The sequence below is a fragment of the Pinus tabuliformis genome, chromosome 7 (genome assembly GCF_031772625.1).
Source record: "Pinus tabuliformis cultivar Carrire ecotype Pingquan chromosome 7, CPIR1, whole genome shotgun sequence".
NCBI classification, from domain to species: Eukaryota; Viridiplantae; Streptophyta; class Pinopsida; order Pinales; family Pinaceae; genus Pinus; species Pinus tabuliformis.
The window spans coordinates 888,612,796-888,637,896 of NC_142293.1; positions in this window are offsets into that span (position 1 = coordinate 888,612,796).

The window sequence follows — 25,101 nt, forward strand, 5'->3', positions numbered from 1 at the left end:
ATTTGTTACAGGCATATAGGGATGTGTTCTGAGAGCCCAAAGGGTTATCACCTAAGAGATAAGTGGAACATGAGATTCAACTATTGTCAGACTCCCCATTTCCAAATAGTGGGTTGTATAAGTAGTCTGTTATAGAAGCAAGTGAGGTGAAGAAACACTTGCAACAACTGCTGGAATAGGGTTTCATTTGACCAAGTGCATCTCCATGTGGGTCACCCATCATCATTATGCCAAATAAGGATGAGACTTGGCGGATTGTATATATTATGGGCTGTTGAACAAAATCACATTCAAGAACATATATCCCCTTCCCGGGATAGATAATCTGCTAGATCAGTTGCAGAAACCAAATTACTTCACCAAGCTAGACTTCAAGTCTAGATATCTCCAGGTCCCAATCAAAGAAGAAGACGCCTAGAAGACTGCCTTCAAAACCATACAAGGTTTGTATAGGAAGACCACCATTTGGCCTATGTAGTGCACCAACTATATTTATGAGATTAATGAATGATGTATTACACCCTTTTATAGATTCATTTGTTATTGTCTATTTAGATGATATATTAGTATATAGTGCTACCTGGGAGGAGCGTATTTCACATTTGATGCAGGTGTCAGAAACATTGAAGAAGCACCAGTTGCTAGAAAATCTCAAGAAGTGTGAGTTTGTGCAACAATCCTTGGTGTATTTGGGGTATGTGGTTAGTGGAGGGGAATTGAAGATAGATCCTTCCAAAATGGAGGCCATCATGAAATGGTCAGTGCATACTAATGTTCTGAGGTCATGAATTCCATTAAGGAAGCATAGTACCTAAGTAAATTCATAGCCTCGTTTTCCGTGGTAGCAGCACTGCTCCACGCCATAAAAAAAAGTGGCAAGAGTTTTCAGTGGGAGAAATGTCAGCAGAAGGATTTCGAGGACCTAAAGAAGAATATCAGTCAAGCACCAATTCTGGCATTACCATACTTGCAACGACCCTTTGAAATGGAGATATATGAAAGTGGGTATGCGATGGGAGTTGTCTTAATGCAGGGAGGAAGGCCTATATGCTACCATTCTGAAGTATTTACTGGGGTATTTCTTAACTACCCTACCTATGACAAGGAGATCTATGCCATGGTGCAAGTTGTGAAGAAGTGAAGCACTATCTGATGACAAAGGATATATTAATCCACATAGATCACCAACCATTACAGTACATGTAGGCCTAGAGTAAGCTACAATAGGCCAGGAATTACAAGTGGATGGGGTTTTTACAACAGTTTCATTTGGTGATCAACTATAAGAAGGGCAACACAAACAAGTTGGATGACATTCTTTCAAGACCACCCATATAAAATATTACAACTTTGGGGAATCTTATGCACATGGATCCATTCACCCATGATGCATATAGAGAGACATATTCAGAAGATGAGGACTTCAAGGAGGTGTATCAACAGTTGCAAAATCAAAGTCATGTACACGATGGTGACAACACCATTGAATACCATCTCTAGGATGGGTTATATATAGGGTTGATAAGATATGTTTTCCTAAAGGTGAGAAATTACAACTGATCAGAGAATATTTCACTTCTAAGGTTGTAGGAACTTTGGTGTAGGAAGACCGTGGCTAACTTGCAAAGGTATGTGTATTGGCCCAAGATACAAGAGAAGGTACCTAGGTTCATAAGAGGATGCATTCTTTTTCATACTAGCAAGCCTAGCAATAGGAAACAAGGTCTATGTCATAACTTACTTGTACCTACTCGTCCTTGGGAAAGCATTTCCATGGACTTTATGGGAGGTTTATTGAAAACTAGGAAGGGACATGACTACCTATTCGTGGTAGTTGACAAGTTAAGCAAGATTTGTGTTGCAATTCTCTGTAAAAACACCATCAATGGATAAGAAGAAACAAACTTGTTCTTTGGATAGGTTTGGGTACAATTCGGGATACCAAGGAGCATCATTTTAGACAGGGATGCAAGATTTCTCAGTGCATTTTGTCCTACATTGTGGGAGAAGATGGACATAAAAAGTTAAAGATATATACAACACTCCATCGATAGATAGATGGGAAAATAGAAGTAGTTAACAAGAATTTGGTGCAACTTCTGAGAGGATACAATCAGGAGCACCCGAAGACTTGGGACAAAAATATGGTATATATACAACATTCTTATAACATAGTAGTCCACAATTCTACAGGAAATTTTCCATTTGAAACTTGTTTTGGATATTTTCCACCTTCACCTTTGGATATTGCATATGTGCAACAAGGAGGAGTGAGGGAAGATCTTACAGGTTATTATTTGAGGGTTGAAAAATTTACCGAGAATATCAGGCAGATCCATCTATAGGTGCAAGAAACACTACAAAATTTGTAGGAGAAGTATAAGGCCAAGCATAATCAACACAAAATGTAGAAATCGTTTAAGGTGGGAGACAAAGTATGGCTATAGTTCAACAAGGAGAGGATATAGGGGCCTAGTAAGAAAATAAAGGCTCCGAGTTATTGTCCCTTTGAGATACTAGAAAAGGTGGGTGATAATTCCTATCGACTCATTTTACCACTGCATATGCACATTTACTTAGTTGTGAATGTAGATAACTTGAAACTCTATGAGCTTTCCATGTTAGATCGGGAAGAGGAACAATTCCTACCTTCTGTGGATAATTTGGAACCATATGCTCGGACACAGTTGATAGAAGACAAAAATTTTCAAAATAGGTCCAGAACTACAAGATAGGGGCAACATGACCTTTGGAAAATTGGGTTGAAGGGACAACTTCCAGGCAAAGCAAAATGGTACACCAGAGAGAAGGTGGAGGAAAATTTCCTCACCTCATTCAGTAAAATTGTTTGGGGACCAAAAGCCTCCAAAAATAGGGAGGTGTGATCCATATTGGATCATTATCTTGTTTGTCATCCATCTCGATGCATTCAGGGTGGAAAAAGTGGAGGAATCAACTCATGGGACCATTTTTACCAATGGTACCAAGTTTGGCGAAACAAGATCTGAAACGTTCTGGGATTATTTTGAGGCATCAAAAAAATTTTTTGGGGGGTAAAACTTTTCCACTATAGTGCCACCATTTTCATGTTATTCTACACACATATATCTTTCCAACGACGCAAGAAGTGCATCAATTGGAGTTTGTATAGAAAATTTATTCCACTCAGAAGTTGACCTTCCTGTTTTCCCACTTATAGTTTGGGAGGATGTCGCATCAACGCCCATTATTCAGGGAAAAGAGTCTAGCCATGTGTTTTAGATGTAAAATTCTCTAGAAGAGTATATATTGTAACTACAAATAAGAGTTGATGTAGTCAAACTTAACCACTTTTACGCTATCGAGATGTGTTATAACTGAGACCCTAGGAGGAAGAGGCATTCCATTCTTTTGAGAGAGAAAAGATAGCCTGGAGAGATATGAAGTAGATCACATAGAGAGGATCTATGCACTATAGTAGCCCACGAGCCAAAGGCATTACTTCTTTGTACCTGCAACTATATTTCTATATAGAGAAAGAGAGGGAAGTGGCCTCATCTTCCAGCTGGGTTTTCTTCCGAAAGGGTTTCTCAGAGAATATCTTGTTTCTTATGTGCGTGTGTGAGCTTGTTTTATCTTTCTCTACTTTTCTACATAATTTCCATTTGTATTCATGCATTAATTATAATTAAATTTCTAGATCTAGAAGTTTAATAAAACTGTAATAGTGTAAAAAAACAAAATTTTAATATATTATTATCAGATTTGTTGTGACAAACTATTCAGTGGAATATCCATGGAATTTTACATATCATTTGGTATCAGAGCAGATTTCTTTGGGTATTTTGTGGAGATTGTAAGGATCTAGATCGACGGTGTTGAAAATCATAAAACCCTAATCATGGTCAATGCATGTGTAAACGAACCTCGTGATCCTGTAGAGGAGAGGTTTACGTGACTGAAAAAACAAGTCACATATATCAACTGCAATGTAAACCTCCTCATGGCAACCCTAAATAGAAATATAGGGATATTTAGAGAAGATGTGGGTTCGAATTTAGAGGACAAATCTGAACAGTGATCAGAAGAACAGGAAGAAATGAAGAACCAGTCGAAGAAAGAACCCAAAAAAAATAAACCCAGTTCAAGTGTTGTGAACCAATCACAGTCCTTGTTCAAAATGGAAGGAAAAGTTGATATCAAGCCATATCACGATGAGATTGATGCTCTAAAGCTTAACCATTGGTTGCATCAACTAGAAGTTTATTTCAACTTCCATCAGATTGAGGAAGGATAGAAGATATCTTTCGCGCAGTTGAAATTGGAGGGCCATGCACTGACTTGGTGGGAGAGCCACATGGAAACCCTGAGGTTGGAAGGAGAAGCTCCAGTGAATAAGTGGGAATACTTCAAAACCCTCATTAAGTCACAGTTTAATCTGATTTGGTACATGGAGGACTAGTGGATCCAGTGGCATTATTTCGAGAAAAAATCAGGCCAAAGCATGTAGGATAGTTGATGGAATTTAGGAAGATGGCTATAATGTTGGGTATCTCTCCAAACAACCTAGATGTACTACTCAAATATTTTGGAAGTCCGCACCACCATTTGCATGAGCAAGTGATGTTTTTCACCCAAAACGATGGACGAGGATTCTGTACAAGCATGGTACCTGGAGAACGTAGGCCTGAAAAGAGAAAAATCAAGTGTATCGAAGCGTAAGGAGAAACATGAAGATTCTAAGGAGGGGAAGTAGAAACAAAAATGGGAAAAATTTAAAAATATGATAGCCACAACACGCTAGTGAAAATATCCTAGCAACCACTGCAACATCGGTGGCCATACAGAGGAAAAATGTTGGAAGTTGCATCTAGAGCTAAACCCAAAGAACAAGAATAAAGATAACAAGAAGAAGAATCTCATGGCCATGGATTTGAGCAACCAAGTGGAAATAAAATTAGATTTGGATGACAAGATCGTCTTTATGTGAGTGTAGAAGGAGGTGAATCTGAGTAGCCTTCAGCAACATGAAGAGAAATAAATGGCCAAACTCTTCCATATAAAGATACAAATTAAGAAGGCACATATTGATGCTATGTTTGAGTTAGGATCATAGAAGAATGACGTTGTAGCAAAGTTGGTCAAGAAGTTGGGGTTAGAATTCTGTGATCATCCAAACCCATATCCACTGGGATGGGTAAATAAGGATGCAGAGCTGAAGGTAAAAAAATAATGTAAAATTAGATTTTCTATCAAGGTTGATTTTATTGATGAAGTATATCTAGATGTGGTTCCCCTTGATGTATGTGAAGTCATGTTTGGAATTCCATACATGTGCATGTGAGATGAAATATTCATGAGGAGAGCCAATCAGTACCATCTCGTCAAGGATGATAAATCATTCATCAGCAATAAGCACAAAGGAAAGTCAAAATTTTCATTGGTAAGTGCCAACCAAGCCAAGAAATTGATCAATTCTAGCAAGAAGTATGTTTTATTGTTTTTGAGAGAGGGTCAATATGAACATGAGTCAATAAGAGGCAAGCAATCCCTAGATGGGTGTACTAAGAAATAGAAAAACAATTGGAGGAGTTGTTACAAGCATACAAGGATGTGTTCTAAGAGCCCAAAGGGTTACCACCTAAGAGAGAAGTGGGACATGAGATAAAGCTATTACTAGACTCCCCATTGCCAAATATTGGGTTGTACAAGAAGTCTGTTATAGAAGCAAGTGAGGTGAATAAATAGTTGCAGCAACTGTAGGAACAGGGTGTCATTCGACCGAGTACATATCCATGTGGTTCACCCATCATCATTGTGCCAAACAAGGATGGGACTTGGCATATTTGTATAGATTATAAGGCGCTGAACAAAATCACGCTCAAGAACAAATATCCCCTGCCCATGATAGATGATCTTCAATATTATTTGCAACAATCAAATTAATTCACCAAGTTGAACTTGAAGTCTGGATATCATTAGGTTCAAGTCAAAGAAGAGCTTTCAAAACTAGACAAGGTTTGTATGAGTGGTTAGTTATGTCATTTGGCCTATGTAATGTGCTAGCTACATTTATGAGATTAATGAATGATGTATTGTGCCATTTTATAGATTCATTTGTTATTATCTATTTGGATGATACAATGGTATATAGTGCTACGTGGGAGGAGCATATTTCACATTTGACATAGGTGGTGGAAACCTTGAAGAAGCACCAACCGCTAGAAAGTCTCAAGAAGTGTGAGTTTTCACAATAGTATTTGGTGTATTTGGGGTATGTGAATGGTGGAGGAGAACTGAAGATAGATCCTTCCAAGATGGAGGCCATCATGAAATTTTTGATGCCTACTAATGTTTCTGAGGTTAGGAGTTTCATTCGGGAAGCAAAATACATGAGGAAATTCATAGCCTCATTTTCAGTAGTAGCAGCACTTCTCCACACCATAACATCAAGTGGCAAGAGTCTCCAGTGGGGGAAAGGTTAGCAAAAGTGTTAAAATTAGAAACCAGGGAAAAAATTCATGTGGGTCATCTTATTCATGGTTTATAATATTGTTATTAGATTCCTCTCTTCGAGAGGTGTAGGATTGATATAAAGATCATCCAATTCCGATAAGTATTCATGGAGATATTAATTTATTTTGATTATGGAATTATTATCAAGCCAACCTACAACTCATGTAGGCTCAGAAGCCCAACAATCACATCTATTCAAACACCAACGTTGTGTATAAATATAGGAGGACTTTTCCTCATTTGGACTCACTCATCTCATCACATCTCTCTCTCTCTCTACTGCGCAAAAAAGAGTCTCTTCTCTACTATGCAGAAAAGGGTTTCTCTCTCACTCATGTGAAGTCGGAAGCTGCCAAAACTGAAGCTGCAATTGAAGAAGTAAAGATTGACTTACGTGGACTAGAAGATCTCCTCATATGAACTATGCTATAGGTTCATTTGAACCTCCTCTAAAAGCTGCAACTTTTGGTGGTGGAATCAAGTCAATCCGACAGACGGTTTGCAAGATATCGACTGCCGTAGTTTCAAGCCAAAAGCTGTCAAAACTGAAGATGCAACTGTAGAATTAAATATTGACCTACGTGAAATAGAATATCTCCTCATCTGAACTATGCTGTAGGTTCATCTGAACCTCCTCTGGAAGCCGGAAATTTTGGTGGTGGAATCAAGCCGATCCGACGGTCTGTTTGTGAGATATCGTCTGCCCTAGTTTGATGATGAAGCCGCTAATGCTGATGTTGTTGATCTTATGTTTGCTACTGCTGATATGAATCATATTTATTGTACTATTTCTCTCTGCTGAATTATTGAAGATAAAAGACGATTTGATCAAAGGGTTTCCCCACACATTGTGGGGTTTGTCCCTGGCTAGCCGCCACATCTTGTGTCTCTTGTCTTGGCTTGTTTTCTGTCGATCGTTTAATGTTCTATCTGAAATTTACTTTATGTACATGTGATTGCTAATCTATGGAATATAATAAGAAAAAGAAGTAAATTTTTATAAGCATAGAACAAACCATAACTTAACATGGGATCAGAGCTGAGGTGAAGACAACGCTCGAGCAAGAGCAAGAGCAATCGCCGAAGAGAAGATTGGCGAGGCTATCCTAAAAGAACTATTGGGTCCTCAACACTCTGCCGAAGGCAAGCTTCATAAGAAAGATGACTATCATAGATGGAAGATGTCAATCGATCTAACCCTAAAAGATCAAGGAGTGCTGGACCATGTAAGAGGCAATATTGTTGAGCCTCCATCAATTGCACCTGCTGCTGCCTGGAACAAATGGAAAAATGGAGAAATCAAAACAAAGAAGATCATCCAGGACTCTATCGACAAGCACTTGGTGGCCTACATCTTTGAACTGGGCACCTCCAAGGAAATCTACGATAGACTAGTGAGTTTATTTAAAGTAAATGATGCAATCAAGTTTTGTTTCTTAGAAATAAGCTGAAGGAAATTAAGAAGGGTAAAGATGAGAGTATGCAAGCATACTTCTTAAGGATCACCACAATCAGGAATGATCTCCTATCTATTTGGGAGGCTATTACTGACAGGGAAATGGCACTCATGACTCTTGGAGGATTACCATCCGAATGGTACGTGTTCAGGACTACTCTTCTAAACAATAATGTAATTCCTAGTTTCTAGGAATTAATGGCTAGATGCATTTAAGAAGAAACAAGGGTAGAAGAGCAAGAAATGCCCATGCCTAAAGGTCCTCCTACTACCTTTTCTTGTCATGGTAAGCAAAGAAATAATTATGGGTCTAAATTGAAAAGAAAGGCTGGACCTAAGGGTGGAAGAAAAGGACAATGTTACATTTGCAATAAAGCAGGTCACTATGCAAGGGAATGCCCTAATAGAAAGGACTCTCACCGAGACGATGATAAAAATCCCTCTGATGGCAATCAAAGGAATGACAAATTCAATAGCAAAGGTAAGAGGAGAGTTGGGAATCGAGGAAGAGGACAACTATTCAAGAAGGCTAGAAATTCCAGGATGTATTAAATGCACCTGACCTCAAAAAGAACCTAGTGTCCATCTCGATAGTGGAAGATAAAGGCTACAAGGTAACCTTTAGTGATGGAAAGGTATGTATATGGAAAAATAATGTTAAAGATGCATTTACTCTTAGGTTTAGTGTTGATTCATTATATCAGGTCGATGGAAGTCCGCTAGGTGTCATATGACACATCTCTTCAAACCGAACTTTGGCATCAGAGGTTTTCCCCCTTCATTACAAAGCTATACTTGGTGTAAGACAAATGGTGACAGGGATGCCCGAATTTCGAGTAGAGAAAGAAGGTGTAAGTCCAATATGTGCTGAAGGAAAGCTCAAAAGGGGACCATTCCCCTCAAGCCAAAGCAAGACCTCCGATATATTACAGTTGGTTCACTCAGGCATATCTAAGGCTGGCATTAAGAGGGAGACTACTACACCACATTCCTAAGCAGAATGATGTGGCGAGAAGGAAGAACCGTACGATTGTGGAAGATGTTCGGGCCATGCTGCATGATCAAAGACTTCCGAAGTTTCTATGGGCTGAAGCTGCAAACACTGCCATATATGTACAAAATCGATGCCCTCATCAAGCATTGGGTTCCAAGACTCCTGAAGAAATGTTCACCGGTAAGAAGCCTAATGTTTCTCATTATTTTTTTGGAAGCCCTGTATATTTTCATGTGCTGAAAGAGAAAAGAAATAAATTGGGTGCATATGGAAAGAAATGAATTTTCGTGGGCTATGGTGAAAATACTAAAGGCTATAGAATCTATGTAGTCGGTCAAAGGGAAGTCATGATTAGTCATGATGTCACCTTTGACGAAGATATGGCTCTCAGCAAGGTGGACAATCTTCCGACTTTGAGGAGCTCTCAAGAAGCCGACACCAGTGAACCGAAAGAAAAGGATGATGAATCAATTCCTGATGTAGAAGAACCCATGGATCCGATTGATCCTCATCCATGAGCCTTCCTCTTCTAGGAAGATGCCTTCATGGCTTAGGGGGATACTTGATGATGCTGAAGGACATGCTGCACCCTGAGAAACCTTCTGTCAAAGTAAGAAACCTAACAGGTATCAGGGATACCTGACCATCATGAGCACGATCATACAAAATGAGCCTTCATCATTCTCAAATTTCGTCAAGCATCAAGTATGGAAGGATGCTATGACCATAGAATATGAGTCTATTATGGAGAATGATGTCTGGGAAGTAGTTCCCAGACCCTGGACAAGAAAATTGTTACTTCAAAATGGCTTTCCAAGATAAAGCATGCAGCAGATGGAAGTAAGGAAAATTATAAGGCTCATTTTGTTGCTCGTGGTTTCTCCCAAAAGGAAGGTATAAACTATGATATTTGCACCTATTGCCAAATATACGACCATCCACTTGATCATAGCCCTTGTGGCTTCATAAGGATGGAACCTACATCAGATGAATAGACTGCATTCTTGCATGGTTCGATCAAGGAAGAGGTCTATGTGGAGCAACCTGAAGAATTTGAGATTTATGATTGAAAATCTCATGTATGCAGGTTGAAGAAGGCTCTCTATGGGCTAAAGCAAGCACCCCGAGCATGGTATGAGAGGATCAATAGCTACTTGATGAAGCTGGGATTCACTAGGAGTGAAGCCGATCCTAACCTTTACCTTAAGGTTGGAGATGACAAGCCTCTCAGATTGGTGTTGTACGTGGATGACCTCTTTCTAACAGGTGCATACCCTCTCATTCACAAATGTAAGAGGGATTTGGCTTCTGAATTTGAAATGAAGAACCAAGGACTTGAAGTGTGGCAGAAGCCAAGGAAAATTTTCCTATCTCAAGAAAAATATGTGGTGAAGATTCTGAAAAGATTTGGTATGGTGGACTGCAAGCCTATGACTACCTCAAGGATCTTAACTTTCAGAAGTTATATGGTAGTGATGTCGGACCAGATTTGGGAAATGCCTTTGAGTTTCAAAAACTCATTCGCATTGATGTTCTTAGTGAACCTCTGTTTGAACATATGTTTTTCAGTTAGCATTGTGAGCTCATATTTGGTTGAGCCTCACTAGATTGGTGCCAAGATTCTTGTGAGATGTCTTCAGGGCACAATCTCTCATGGATTGAGATACACTGCCGGAAATATGAAATTGCATGATTATTCGAATGCTGATTAGGCAGGTAGTGTGAAGATCATTGGAGATCTTTGGATTCTGCTTCGATATAATGGATGAGCAGGAAGCAGAAGTCGGTTGCCATAAGCACCGCCGAGACCGGATACATATCTACGAGTATGAACTCGTATGAAGCTGCATGGTTGAGGAAGCTCTTCAGTGAGCTGTTTGAAGACATACCACTGTGATTCTCTGTAACAACTAGAGGTGGGATTCAATTATTGAGGAATCTCGTATTCGTCGATTACTCCAGCAGATAGACATCATTTGGGATATGGTAAGTCGATGAGCAAGGAGGCTCCATCGCATTAAGATGATGTACAAGTCGATACACCTTGTCAAATTCCCGAGGAAAGATCTAATCTATGATTTTCCCAAATGACTTGGACTCATCAAGAAACCCTTGTACAAGGGTCCTGCATGTTGCATACATTGAGATCTGGGAGCTCTAAGGGCTTGCGGTTCTTACTGGAGCAACATAAGACCACAGGGTGACTCACCCTTCCCTGGTGGTGCGCACTGGAGCAAGATGATTTGCTCTCTTGTGGGACAAGATGATTGGCTCTCTTGTGGAATAGGATGATTTTCTCTCTTGTGTAGCAAGATGATTAGTTCTCTTGTGAGGCCTAGATTGATGTGTTCTCCATGGCGACTGTATCAGGATTGATGTGTTCTCCTGTGAGGCCTGGATTGATGTGTTCTCCATGGCAGCCTGGATTGATGTGTTCTCCATGGCGATTGTAGCAGGATTGATGTGTTCTCTTGTGAGGACAGGATTGATTAGTCCTCCTATCGAGGCATCCTACCCATGCAGTCTGGGACTCATGGGAAGTACCTCTCATATGATCAATGAGCAGGGAAATGAAGTTAGGGACCATAGTAGTACCGATGGATGCATCGTTGTATCTACCATACTCCCTACGTTAGGATGACCTCCATTGATATGGGATCAATGATACTGGTCTGGGACCAGTGGTAGGAGTTATACCTTACTATGACACTAACTTCGGGTCGGTTGAGACTGGTTTGGGACCAGTGGTACATGCTCTGAGACTAATTTCGTGTCAATGCAATATTGGTCTGGGACCAGTGAGAGTGGTACATCCTATGACTTTGACTTCGGGTCGGTTGACACTGGTCTGGGACCAGTGGCACACTCTCTGAGACCAATGGTAGGAGTGGTACTTACTATGAAGCTAACTTCAGGCCGGTTGAGACTGGTATGGGACCAATGGTACGCACTCTGAGACTGACTTTGAGTTAGTGGAGGATGATACTGGTCTGGGACTAGTGGAGTTGTACTCATTATGACACTAACTTCGAGTTGGTTGAGACTAGTCTAGGACCAGTGGTACATACTCTGAGACTGACTTTTAGTTCAGTATGATACTTCCTTGATCAATTCTTCTTCTTCATAATTCGGACAAAAGCAGAGCGGAATAGAACAATGCAAGAGCAGAGCAGAACATAGTAGAAAAATACAGATCAGTACAGGGTAGAACAAGACAAAGAAAAATAGGCAGAATAGAGCAGAGCAGGGCAATGGTCAGGCTGTACAAGAGCAGTGCATTTGATGGATGAATAGTAACAACTGATAGAAAAATAGCAGATGAAGTTCTCCCTAGTTGAAAGGGAGTGTTAAAATTGGCAACCAGGGAAAAACTTCATGTGGGTCATCTTATTCATGGCTAATAATATTTTTATTAGATTCCTCTCGTCAAGAGGTGTAGGATTGATATAAATATCATCTGATTCCGATAAGTATTCATGGAGATATGAATTTAGTTTGATTATGGAATTATTATCAAGCCAACCTACAACTCATGTAGGCTCAGAAGCCCAATAGTCACTTCTATTCAAACACCAACGTTGTGTATAAATATATGAGGACTTTTCCTCATTTGGACTCACTCATCTCATCACATCTCTCTCTCTCTACTGTGTAGAAAAGAGTCTCTTCTCTATTGTGTAGAAAAGGGTCTCTTTCTCACTCATGTGAAGCCGAAAGCTGCCAAAACTGAAGCTGCAACTGCAGAAGTAAAGATTGACCTGCGTGGACTAGAAGATCTCCTCATCTGAACTACGTTGTAGTTTCATCTGAATTCCCTTTGAAAGATGCAACTTTTGGTGGTGGAATCAAGTCAATTCGAGGGACGGTTTGCAAGATATCAACTGCCCTAGTTTGAAGCCGAAAGCTGCCAAAACTGAAGCTGCAACTGCAGAAGTAAAGATTGACTTGCATGGACTAGAATATCTCCTCATCTGAACTGCGATGTAGGTTCATTTGAACCTCCTCTGGAAGCCGCAACTTTTGGTGGTGGAATCAAGCAGATCCGAAGGTCGGTTTGTGAGATATCGTCTGCCCTAGTTTGATGATGAAGTCGCTAATGCTGATGTTGTTGATCTAGGGTTTACTACTGCTGATATGAATCAGATTTATTGTACTATTTCTCTCTGCTGAATTATTGAAGATAAAAGAAGATTTGATCAAAGGGTTTCCCCACACATTGTGGGGTTTGTCCCTGGCTAGCCGCCACATCTTGTGTCTCTTGTCTTGGCTTTTTTTCTGTCGATTGTTTAATGTTCTATCTGCACTTTACTTTATGTACATGTGATTGCTAATCTGTGGAATATAATAAGAAAAAGAAGTAAATTGTTATAAGCATATAACATACCATAACTTAACAAAAAGGCTTTCAAGGAGCTCAAGAAGAAGATTAGTCAAACACCAGTTCTGACATTACTAGACTTGTAGCAACCCTTTGAAGTGGAGATAGATGCGAGTAGGTATGCTATGGGAGTTGTCTTGATGCAAGGAGGAAGGCATGCATGCTACAATTTTGAAGTATTTCATGGGGTAGTTTTGTTAACGGTGTTGGACCTTCCAACATGTCAGGGGATATCCTTGGTAAGAAGTCCCAACTAGACCTCAGACCGTTTGGAGTAGGAGTCCTTGACTGTGATAGCGCGCAGAGGTAAGTGTGATATCTTTGTCAGAAGCAAGTGTGTGACCTTGTGGTGAGTCAAGTGAGATGCATGGGGGTTCTAACACATGGAGGGGGAAAAGGAATTATGTCCCTTAGAAGCCTATAATAGTACGTAGTCTGAAAGGAACACACGAGCTAAATGACATAACAAGTTGGAAAGCGAAACAGTCAACAATCCAAAGTGACAAGTTAAACCAACAACACAACTTCAACAAGATTCATACAATTGTATACAAAATATCTCATACATAAATGCATAAGTTAAACAAAATACATTTCTAAAGTAACCATAATAGTCAAACTACAACAAAAACATATGCATGAAGATGTACTGGCTCTGTTATATTATATAAAGTGAAAGTTCCATCCATACATACAACCATGACAACCACTAGTCCCAATAGTGGAACGTTTCAGTCAACATTGCCTGCTCCTCTAAAGAGATGTACTTTCTCTGCACTATGGAGAAGCCAAGGCTCGTCACAATACTATCCAAGCCCTCTCTAAGCAATTTCTAGCAAAATATTTGCTCCCAAAAGCCTGTACTATGAGTTATGAGGTTCTATATATAGAAAAGGGTGGGGTGATCCTTGACATTCCCTTTCCTGACTCTTGGAATACCCTCATGACTCTTCAACTTCATTACATATAACTCTCCACATTACATAATGATTGTTTTCATTCCACTAATGACACTTGGAATTTCAATTTAAATTACATTTGATTACAATGAGTATGGCCCATAGTAGTGATGTGTCTGAGACAACTCATGACACAACTCAACATGACACTGCTGAAATGTACTCGCTTAATGTGGTGTCCTGTTGTGCTCTACAACAACCCCCCATTTCATACCATTTTTATTCACAAAACTATAATATGAAATGGGTCCCTTTTTGTTTTAATTGGTATCAACTTTGTATTATTCAAAAAGATCCGAAAACAAAGTGAAAACATTACAAAACCTTTTTGACAAACCAATTATTTGGTCTTATAATATAAATGATTAATCTTTTATCATTGCGATAAAGCGATCGCAAGATCGCATATCGCAATGACAAAGGAGGCATAACTTAAAGACCCATTGGTTTTCTCCAACGCGATAACATGCAATAGGCTATCGGATATCGGCAATAATAAGTTCCCATAACAAAAGCCCCTTTCGCTCCGATGCAATGCGATAAAGTTCATTTCGCCCCGATGCGATGCGATATCGCAATCGGCGATCGCGGATACACAAATGCATGCTTTTTTATGTGCTCAGTTAATACTCCTGATGCGATGCGATATCGCTATCGGCGATCGGGGATTCCAAAAGGAACCAATATAACGATTTAAGTTTTCCCCCGATGCCCGATTGCGATAAAGCCAAAAGCACAAACTTCAAAAATTGTTAAAGCGGGGATATTACGATTAATTCATATTAAAGGCCTTATCTTTCAAACAGTGATTCACCTGCGCTCAACCGCCAAAACATCCAAGGCATGCTTAAACAAATCATTCGGCCGATAAACGATATGATGGGCATTTAAAGGATTGGCAGGTTTTAACGGCCATTTAATGAAATAGTAAACTTAAAAATATTTTCACAGATTGTATCCGCGACCACCTTAAGTTAATCCTTCATCGTGCATTGATCAATATATCTCGCTCGTATTTGGTTTTCGCTACCAATTCTCTGTGTTACGCTCATTTTCGCTCCTGTGCAGAACTCTTCCGAAGTAATAGATTCAAGCAGAATGGGGAAGAAGTCTAAGAAAACTACAGTCGCTTCCGCTTCACCAGCTCCAGGACAACCCGTCGCTGATCCAGGAACTAAAAAGAAAGGGTTGATATCTGATACTACATGTTCAGGACTCGGCAGAACTACTTGGCAAAGTACCTATAATTTGATTGAGGCCGAAGAACCAGAGGTGACAGCAGTACAAGCCACAGCAGATACCAATCGAAAATCCGATGCTACTTTAAAGGACTTAGCCGACTCTTTCCTTCATTGGATAGCAGCTCGGGAACAAATTCTCCCATATACGGATGTAGTGAGGTGGGAAATTGAGGAAATCCCAATCACAGACAGAACCTTCTGCACCAGAGATGGGGGAATCTTCGGTTCATTTCAGGCTAATGATTTGAGGCAAATGTATCATTTGCCTGTGCCAGAGAAGAAGTACAACAAGGCATTTCTCGAGAAATTCTGAAATGAGAACGAAATTGAATCTGAACCCATTTGGGATTGGAGGCAAAATCCGGAAAAACACAAGCATGAAACTTCCAGTAAGTACTCTGTTGATTCACTATGTTCTCCTTATTGTTATGCTGGGATAATGATGTGTAGATTGTGGGGGTTGCACGATTCCGCTAATTTCACTATAGAAATGGTTCCCTTGATGGAAGCGGTGTGTAATAGTGAAATAATGGATTGGGCAACTATACTGTCAGATAAGCTAGCAACAGCAGTTCTTGATTTTAGAACCAAAACCCACGTCACTGAAAGGCTTATTCCCCCATTTTACTATAGTGCTTATATACTAGACACCCTGTGTTTTAATTATGAATTTCCCGTGCTCGGTTGGAGGTGGACTTCACAAGACCCCATGCATATTCACATATACCATCAGAAATTGTGGAAAACTTCCTATAAGCACCATTTATACCAAGTCTGCAATGGCTTCATGTTACCCATTCATTACTCTATTTTTGATAAACCTGCTCCCAAAATTTCTTACCAAGCAGGGATTGATTTGATATCAATAGGAAGATGGTTCGGAGAGGAAAAATTTACTTATATAAGAATTTTCGGCAGCCAAGCCGAACCTCATGTCCTTCCTTTGTACATACCGAATAAACTGCTGGCGAGGGAGATAGCCTATCAGATTATCTCCGATGGAGTTACACAAACTCTAAAGAAAAATAAGAAGCAGGTCTGGCCCTCTTTTCCCCTGAGATGTGGTGTCTACACGTTGCATGATTTCAAACATGCAGAGAAAGAAGCTACAAAGATGAAGTCATTAACTCTAGCAACTCTCCCCAATAGGCGATTTGATCCCAACAAAGTCGCTTATAATGCACTTGAACAGGCCAAATTGACAAAGTTTGAACATAAAGAAGATAAGTTTGATGACCTGTTCTCCTCAGCTGAGTCGATGTCCCAAGTTAAAACACTGGCCATAATAGAATATAAAGATGAAGGGTTAGTTGAATTCAACAGACTTAGAGAACAGAGGTTGCAAACTCTACCTCTAGATTTGTTAGCAACAACCCCAGCAACAGAATCAAGCGAGCCTGAACAACGACATACTAAGGAACCTCCGGTTACATCAAAAGAACAAGAGAAAGTGCAAAAGGAAACCCAGACTAAAGAGCAGGAACAAAGCAGCATAGAGGTGAATGTAGATACTCAAATTGACCTAAAATTGCTCCAGGAATGGTAGCAATTCGATTCAATTATCAGTAATCTTGAGTGCTCAAAGGACACCGAAACATCAAAAGCAGCAGATACACAAGAAACCACTTCAAAACAGGTTCCAAGTGGAACCAGCGGCCTACCCAGTGCGAAAGAAGTAGAGATAATCCCAAAAGATCCCTCCGATCAAATTATTTTGAAAATAGAAGAAATTCCTCCCTTGGATGTCTTCTATAGCCCAAGACACAAAGCTGTGGTAAAATGATAGAGGAAGAGGAGAAGGACTGATCAACCTTCCCTATTCCCAGAACAAACGGTGACGGGAAATGTGGTTTGGAAGAAGGAATTTGACCCCTCTGACGACCTTACAAAACTATCACAATATGTTGGAGCCTATTCGGTAGCAACAATAGACAAGGCATCAGAGGTGAGTCTTTCATTAAAAACAAAAGACCAAGAGATCTTTTCATTACAAGCGCAAATATCAGAAGCACAGCAGAAGGCGGAGCAGGCAGAACGGAAATTGTTAACACAACAACAAATAAATAATCAATTAACTCAACAATTGCAGGAAGAGAAACAGAGGATCGACCACAGCGCAGTCCAAAAGCAGAAAGGGCAATTTCAAGATGAAAATCAACCACAAGTAATTTGGTTGAATTGGTTAATAATACTCTCTACTTGTCTAACATGATTTCCCAATGCACTCCAGGTAAATTGACAGCGGCGAAAACATTGGAGCAGTCATGTTATCTGGAACTAAAGAAAAATGGGAGATTAATCGCAGGAATTAACAGTTTAACATGGGATGCCTATTGGTTCTTCTTAGTCAAACCACACAGCCAGAGAGCCACCCTAAAATGCCTTACAGATGCAATCGGGTATATTATTCCCGATATTCAGGATGCCACCTATGCCGCCCAACTCAACTCTCACCTCAACAGACCGCCCGAAGTGGAGCCGATGCTTGTGATATGTTAGCTCAGGTTTAAAGGCAAAGAGCCTACATGATGATTCATGCCGCCGACTGCCAGATTGCTGTAAAGGAGATATTCAAGATCAATTGATACCAATTAAGTAGGATTTCAGTTTCATAGATAGTTAGCTTAATTAAGTATTTATAGACCCTTTCATTGTATTTGGAAAGGGTTGTAAGTTTTGTACCTGACTTAAAGCCTGAAGTTGCAATACTGTACTTCAGGCATATTCTTTTATAAAACTAGACCAATTATTCTGATTTTGACAAGGAAGCTTTTATGCGATTGTGCACTACTGTCTTTGTTTGAAAGTATTTCTGAGTCGGTAGAAGAATCTCAAATAGCGATTGATAGTGGGAGTGACCCGCAGCTCATATGGTACTATTATCTATGTCCGAATTCATTCTTTTTATGTGAATTGTCATTTTATCGCCTTTGCTATTATCGAATATAAGTATGTGTTTTAACAGCATTCTTTATTCCCTCCACTATTGGATGTTTATAGTATGCTTTTCTTTTGATCATATGTGTATCGATGATATAAATGATAAGTGTAGCAATATTGTGTTAATCACTTTGTTTAACTATTTAAGCAAAGTAATCCTTGAATGAATAAATGTCCATGTCTATTAGATGGAGTCATCTATATGCCTGTCAATAGACATAGATCATCAAGTGCTACATTTCAAAGTACAATAATTCCCGGGATTAGTAGTAGTTCTTTTATTTCACTGATAGATTAAGTTATTCGCCTATCATTAGATTAGACAATCAATCATTCATCCATCCCTTTTATTACTGGGAAACTGGTCCCATTATCCCCAGTCGGAGCCACCATTCCAAATGGAAAAGGAGTTGTATTAAGGTCTGGACCGGGTGGTTATCCCCCAATGTTGATACAATGATTTTCGGGGCATCAACATGTCCATGTCAAGTTGCCGCGCTACTGAGTGATAGATGTGTTATTGGACATGCTTCATCTTCACCTCTGTATAGCTTGGTGTTTTGGGGTCTCTAATGGTCTTGGTCTTGTAAGATGGTTCCGTGCATGTACTCCTTTCTCTTGCCACTCAATGTGCTTAGTACGTCCGTCCAGCTGCAAGAAAGTATTCTAGCATGCACTCCTTTTTCATCCCATTTGTCGTCTCTCCATGTTCCATCAATGTAACTATTCCTAAAATACACTCATGACTGAACTACATCAAATCCGAAAATATCCTAGCCTAGCATGATGCATAATTTTCTGTGTTTGGGTCTAGGTGTTGGCATTATGTTTCTGGTATGGCTATATGTTACAGATGTTGTACTTGATGGCAACTCCCGTGGCAAGGCTCTCAATATGTTGAAAATTAAGAAGTACGCAGGATATCAGTTCAGACAGTGCGTACCCGCAGGTACACCGTGGAGGGACCGCGTCCTGATACGCAGATAAGCCGTCCAGGAGGTGCGTACCCCAGTGCACACATTTCAAGGCAAAGAAAAGCACACGTGGGGTTTCTTATGTTTAACCTTTGATATTTAGCCAACGGTATTTGTGTTATTATGGTGTCGGCCCGTGGTATTGATCCATGATTTAAGGAAGAGCTTTCCTATATAAAGCAAAGGAGATCATTTGGCTTGTGCATGTGCTTGGGTTGAACATCTTATGAGAGCTAGATCTGAAATATTATGATCTCTTGGGAGTAATGTCTAGATCTAAATAAGGCGAATCTACTGATGGATTGAGATCTCTTCGGCGCATGATCAGATCTGTAGATCTGACTGTCTGGGTTATTCTTGAAGTCTTGAAATCATCTATGCCCGAAGGTACGCAGGTACAGTGAAAGAAAAGTGCGTATATACGCTGGAACGAAGCGTTTCAGGTGCACCGGTACGCAGGCACAGAAGGGTTGCAGGTGCGGAGGTCCGCAGGCAGTTCAATGGACACAGAGCGTAGGTAAGCAGGTGAGCAGTTGAGTACAGTGCGTACGTAAGCAGGTGAGCAGTTGACTACAGTGCGTACGTAAGCAGGCGAGCAGTTGAGCAGGGTGCGTACTGTAAGCAGGCAGTACATGGGTGAAGCTGCTTACTTCTCTTGAAATCTCTGTTTATCATTGCTGTGTTCTGGGTTTGGTTCTATTATTGTTGATCTGGTTACTACAGTTGACTGGGTGATTTTCTTATACTTGATGATCATTTGATGCTTATGGATCCAGTTTGAAAATTTATGAAAAGTGGTCCTTGTAAGAAAAGAAGTAGGGGGTTGTAGCTCCCTTCCAGGAGAGACTGGAAAACGAGAGAGAGAGTTGTAGCTCTCTGCAGGTTGCAGCCTGCGTACTGGTAAAGGACTGCACCAGTACAAAACCATTGTAAAAGGAGTTTCTAATTTGAAAGAAGATAGAGACATATTGCAGCAGGTGGTTTTCACCCACATTGGGTTTCCACCTTACATCTTGTGTTCTTTGGTGTGATTATCTGTTTTCTTTGTTCATGCTCATTATTTTATGGTACTGACATGCAAAAATAATTCAAAGAACAAATAAGGAAGATTTATTAAAAGAATTAGATAATACTGATTCACCCCCCCTCTTAGTATTATTTCCAACAATTGGTATCAGAGCAGGTCCTTCAGAAAAGCTTGGATCGCTTGAAGGTAGATCGTTCATCATGAGCAACTACGAGAGAGAAGCATCAATCAGGCCACCGGTTTTTGATGGGACAAACTTCAATTATTGGAAGGTAAGAGTTACTGCCTATCTTCAATCTCTTGGTACAGAAGTTTGGGACATCGTAGAGATAGGCTACGCTTTTCCTTCAGCCACTCCTACAGATGCAGCCGAGAAAAAGAAGTATGAAACAAATGCGAAAGCAATCAGTACTCTATTAGGATGTATATCCCAATCGGAATTCATGAAGGTAATGCACTATAAATCCGCAAAAGAGATATGGGACAAAATTGTCACGAGCTATGAAGGATATGAACAGGTAAAGCGTGCTAAACTTCAAACTCTCAGAATTCAGTATGAGACTCTCAAGATGTATAATGATGAAAGTGTGGCTAACTATTTTCTTCGGGTAGATGAGGTTGTTAATTGTATGAAAAATTTGGGTGAAGAAATAAAAGAGGCTATTGTGGTTGAAAAGGTTCTAAGATCATTGTCCCCCAAGTTTGAATCTAAAGTATCTGCAATAGAAGAAAAGGAAAATCTACGAATCCTTACTATGTCTCAGCTACATGGAATTCTAACTGCTTATGAAATGAGAAAGGGAGGTCCATCAGACAGAAGAGAAGCTGCTTTCAAGGCATCAGGCAAAGGAGATTATTATGAAGCAAGCCACGTCCCAGAAGAAGAGGAAGAAGAATAAAATTTTGTCAGAAATCTTCAAAGGGGTTCTAGAAGGTTCAGAGGTAAGTTACCTTTTAAATGCTTTGCTTGTGGAAGAGTAGGTCATTATGCTGCAAAATGTCCTTATAAGGATAAAGGAAAGGAACCTGCTAGATGGAACAAGAAACATAATGTAAATAAGAAAAGCTACTACACTCATGAAGATAGTGATGGTCTATCAAACAGTGATGAAGATGAACGAGGTAATGAATATAAGTTGTTAATGGCATTTGAAGATGATGATTATATGGATGCTATAGATGTGGATAACCTTTATGATGAAATTACTAGACTCAAGAGATGTATAGAAGAAAAGAATATGATCATTGATACTCTACAATTTCAAATTGATGAAAAAGAAAAACATCTTGAAAAATTAGAAGGTGAAATTGTTGGTCTTAGAAAAGAGATTGAGAAAACAAAAGCTATTAATCTTAAGTTTGTCAAAGGATCTGAAACTTTGGATGAGATTATCAATGTGCAGCGGTCTCCACTAAACAAGACAGGTCTGGGCTATAATGGAGAAACTTCTCAAGCATCCACCTCAAAAAGTTATCTTGATGCAGGAAGAAGAAATGAGCAAAAGCACAATGAAGATCATCAGGTAAAGCAGGGACGAATTACAAACAGAAACTATCAGGGGCAATCCATCTTAAGGGTGAACAAAAGCTACAACCAGCAACAAGTAAAATCTTCTCAATTTGGTTCAAGAATAGATGACAATAGAAATTACAATCAATTGGCTGGTAGATTCGATAACCGCAGAAGTTTCTTCAATGGACAATGCTTTTCTTGCCATAACTTTGGTCACAAAGCAGCTCAATGTGTTGCATATAAAACGATCATGACTAGGGAAGCTCAAAAACAAAGAAGTATGACGGGGATTACAAAAAGGACCTATAACAACTTTTCGGTTCTTGAAAATGAAGTTGAATGTTCTATTTTCAATAACTTTGGTCATGAAGACTCTGAATGCAGGAGCAGGTTTCAGCAGAAAAAGGAACAAGCCTCAAGCACCAAAACATGGAGAATAAAGGAACCTCAAACAGAAAGATGTGGGATAGCATTTTATGCAGAGGGACAGGAAAATCTATGGTACATTGACAGTGGATGTTCGAAGCATATGATAGGTGATAAAGAAAAACTTGAGTCTTATTCTACTCTAGAAAAGGGAAAGAAAGTCTCTTTTGGAAATGATACTCCTGCAACTATAAAAGGAAAAGGCATTGCTCAGTTAAAAGAAAAGGTCAAGGCTGGAAATGTTTTGTATGTTGATGGATTGAAGCATAATCTTCTAAGTGTCAGCTAGATGTGTGATCAAAGAACCGAGGTTATATTCAGATCAAATGGATGTCTTGTTCGTGATCTTGATACAGGTAAAACAGTGATCAAAGGCAAAAGAACTCCAAATAATCTGTACATATTTGAAGAAGGACAACAACAATGCTATCTGAGCAAGGATGATGAGCACTGGTTATGGCATCGGAGGTTGGGACATCTAAGATTTTCACAAATAAGGAAAGCATGCAAATATCAGGCAGTTCGCGATCTTCCAGATATCAAAATTCCTGACAACACCATATGCAAATCATGTCAGTTTGGAAAACAAACCAGAACTAACTTTCCAGAGAAAGAAGGTTCAGCTAGCATGCCTCTTGAGCTAGTACATACAGATACATGCGGTCCTTTCAGGAAAAGAACACCTCGAGGAGAAGAATACTTGATATTATTCATTGACGATTTCTCCAGGTTTGTCTGGTTAGGACTTATGAAGCACAAAGATGAAGCATTCAAAAAATTCAAATCCTTCAAAGCCTTGGTTGAAAATGAATCAGGTCACAAAATTAAGTGCCTCAGATCCGACAGAGGTGGGGAATTTACTTCAAATGAATTTTTCGATTTCTATGAAGAACATGGGATAAGAAGAGAATTCTCTACAGCAAGAACTCCTCAGCAAAATGGAGTTGTGGAAAGAATGAACATAACAGTCCAACAAATGGCTCGTGCTATGCTTGATGAGTCAGGAACTCCCGCAACTTTCTGGGGTGAAGCTGCACATGCTGCGGTTGTTATTCTCAACAAAACAAATGTCCAGGTGAACAGCACTCAAACTCCTCATGAGCTCTGGAGTGGTAGGACTCCTTCGGTAAAGCACTTCAAAATCTTTGGGAGCAAATGCTATATCAAGAATACTGATGAGAAGCATGGCAAACTTGAACCTAGAGTAGATGAAGGCATTCTTCTTGGTTACTCTCCACATAGCAAAGCATACAAATGCTACAATAAAAGACTTGGCAGAATTGTTGACAGCATTGATGTAGTGGTTGATGAGAAGGGATACATTCCTAGGCAAGTACATCATGAAGACATCGAAGAAGATGAAGGCTACCCCAAACGACAGAATGATGAAGAAGAAGAACCTCAAGAAGAACCAGAAAAGACTCCATCCAGATATGTTCAGAAGAATCATCCAGAATCTCAGATTATGGGGCAGAAAGAAGCAGGTGTACAAACAAGAAGAACAGTTGCAGAAGCTTCAAGCTATTTGGCATTACTCTCCTCTACTGAACCACAAAATGTGAAAGAGGCATGCAAAGATGAATGTTGGGTGAAAGCAATGGATGAAGAACTTGAGCAGATCGAAAAGAACAACACTTGGGAGCTGGTTCCTAGACCAAAGGATAAGAATGTTATCGGAACAAAATGGGTCTTCAAAAATAAATTGAATGAAAATGGAGAAGTAGTTAGAAACAAAGCCAGACTTGTTTGTAAAGGGTATGCACAGCAAGAAGGAATAGACTTTGAAGAAACCTTTGCTCCTGTTGCAAGACTTGAGGCCATCCGAATGTTCCTTGCTCTCTCAAGTTTTCAAAACTTCAAAGTATTTCAAATGGACGTGAAATCAGCCTTTCTGAATGGAGACTTGGAAGAAGAAGTATACATTGAACAGCCAGATGGGTTCATTCTTGGAAATGATCCAAATCTTGTATGTAGATTGAAAAAGGCTCTATATGGTCTCAAACAAGCTCCAAGGGCTTGGTACTACCGTTTGGACAAATATCTTCATCAACAAGGTTTTTCAAAAGGATCAGCAGATATCAATCTTTATATAAAAGTTGAAAATGACAAATTGCTAATACTTGTTGTGTATGTAGATGACATTATTTTTGGGAGCAATGAAGAAGCTATGAGTCAAAGCTTTGCCTTGGTCATGCAGAAAGAATTTGAAATGTCCTTGCTAGGAGAACTGACATATTTCCTTGGTTTGCAAATCCAACAAAAAGAAGGAGGAATCTTTTTATCTCAAACCAAGTATCTCAAACAGATTTTGAAGAAATATGGTATGGAAGATGCAAAACCAGTATGTACACCCATGGTCACAGGATGTAGCCTCAGTGAAAATGATGAATCTGCAGCAGTACATCAACCAACCTACAGATCTATGATTGGAAGTTTGCTTTATTTGACAGGTACCCGAACAAACATCATGCATGCAGTTGGAATAGTTGGAAGATTTTAGGCAAATCCGAAGGAGACTCATCTTCAGGCAGTGAAGAGAATTTTCAAATATCTTCAAGGGACTCAAAATTATGGCTTATGGTATCCTAGAGATACAGATCTTACACTTCATGCTTATACAGATGCAGATTGGGCCGGAAGCGTGGATGACAGGAAAAGCACAAGTGGTGGTGCGTTATTTATGGGTTCCAGACTGGTA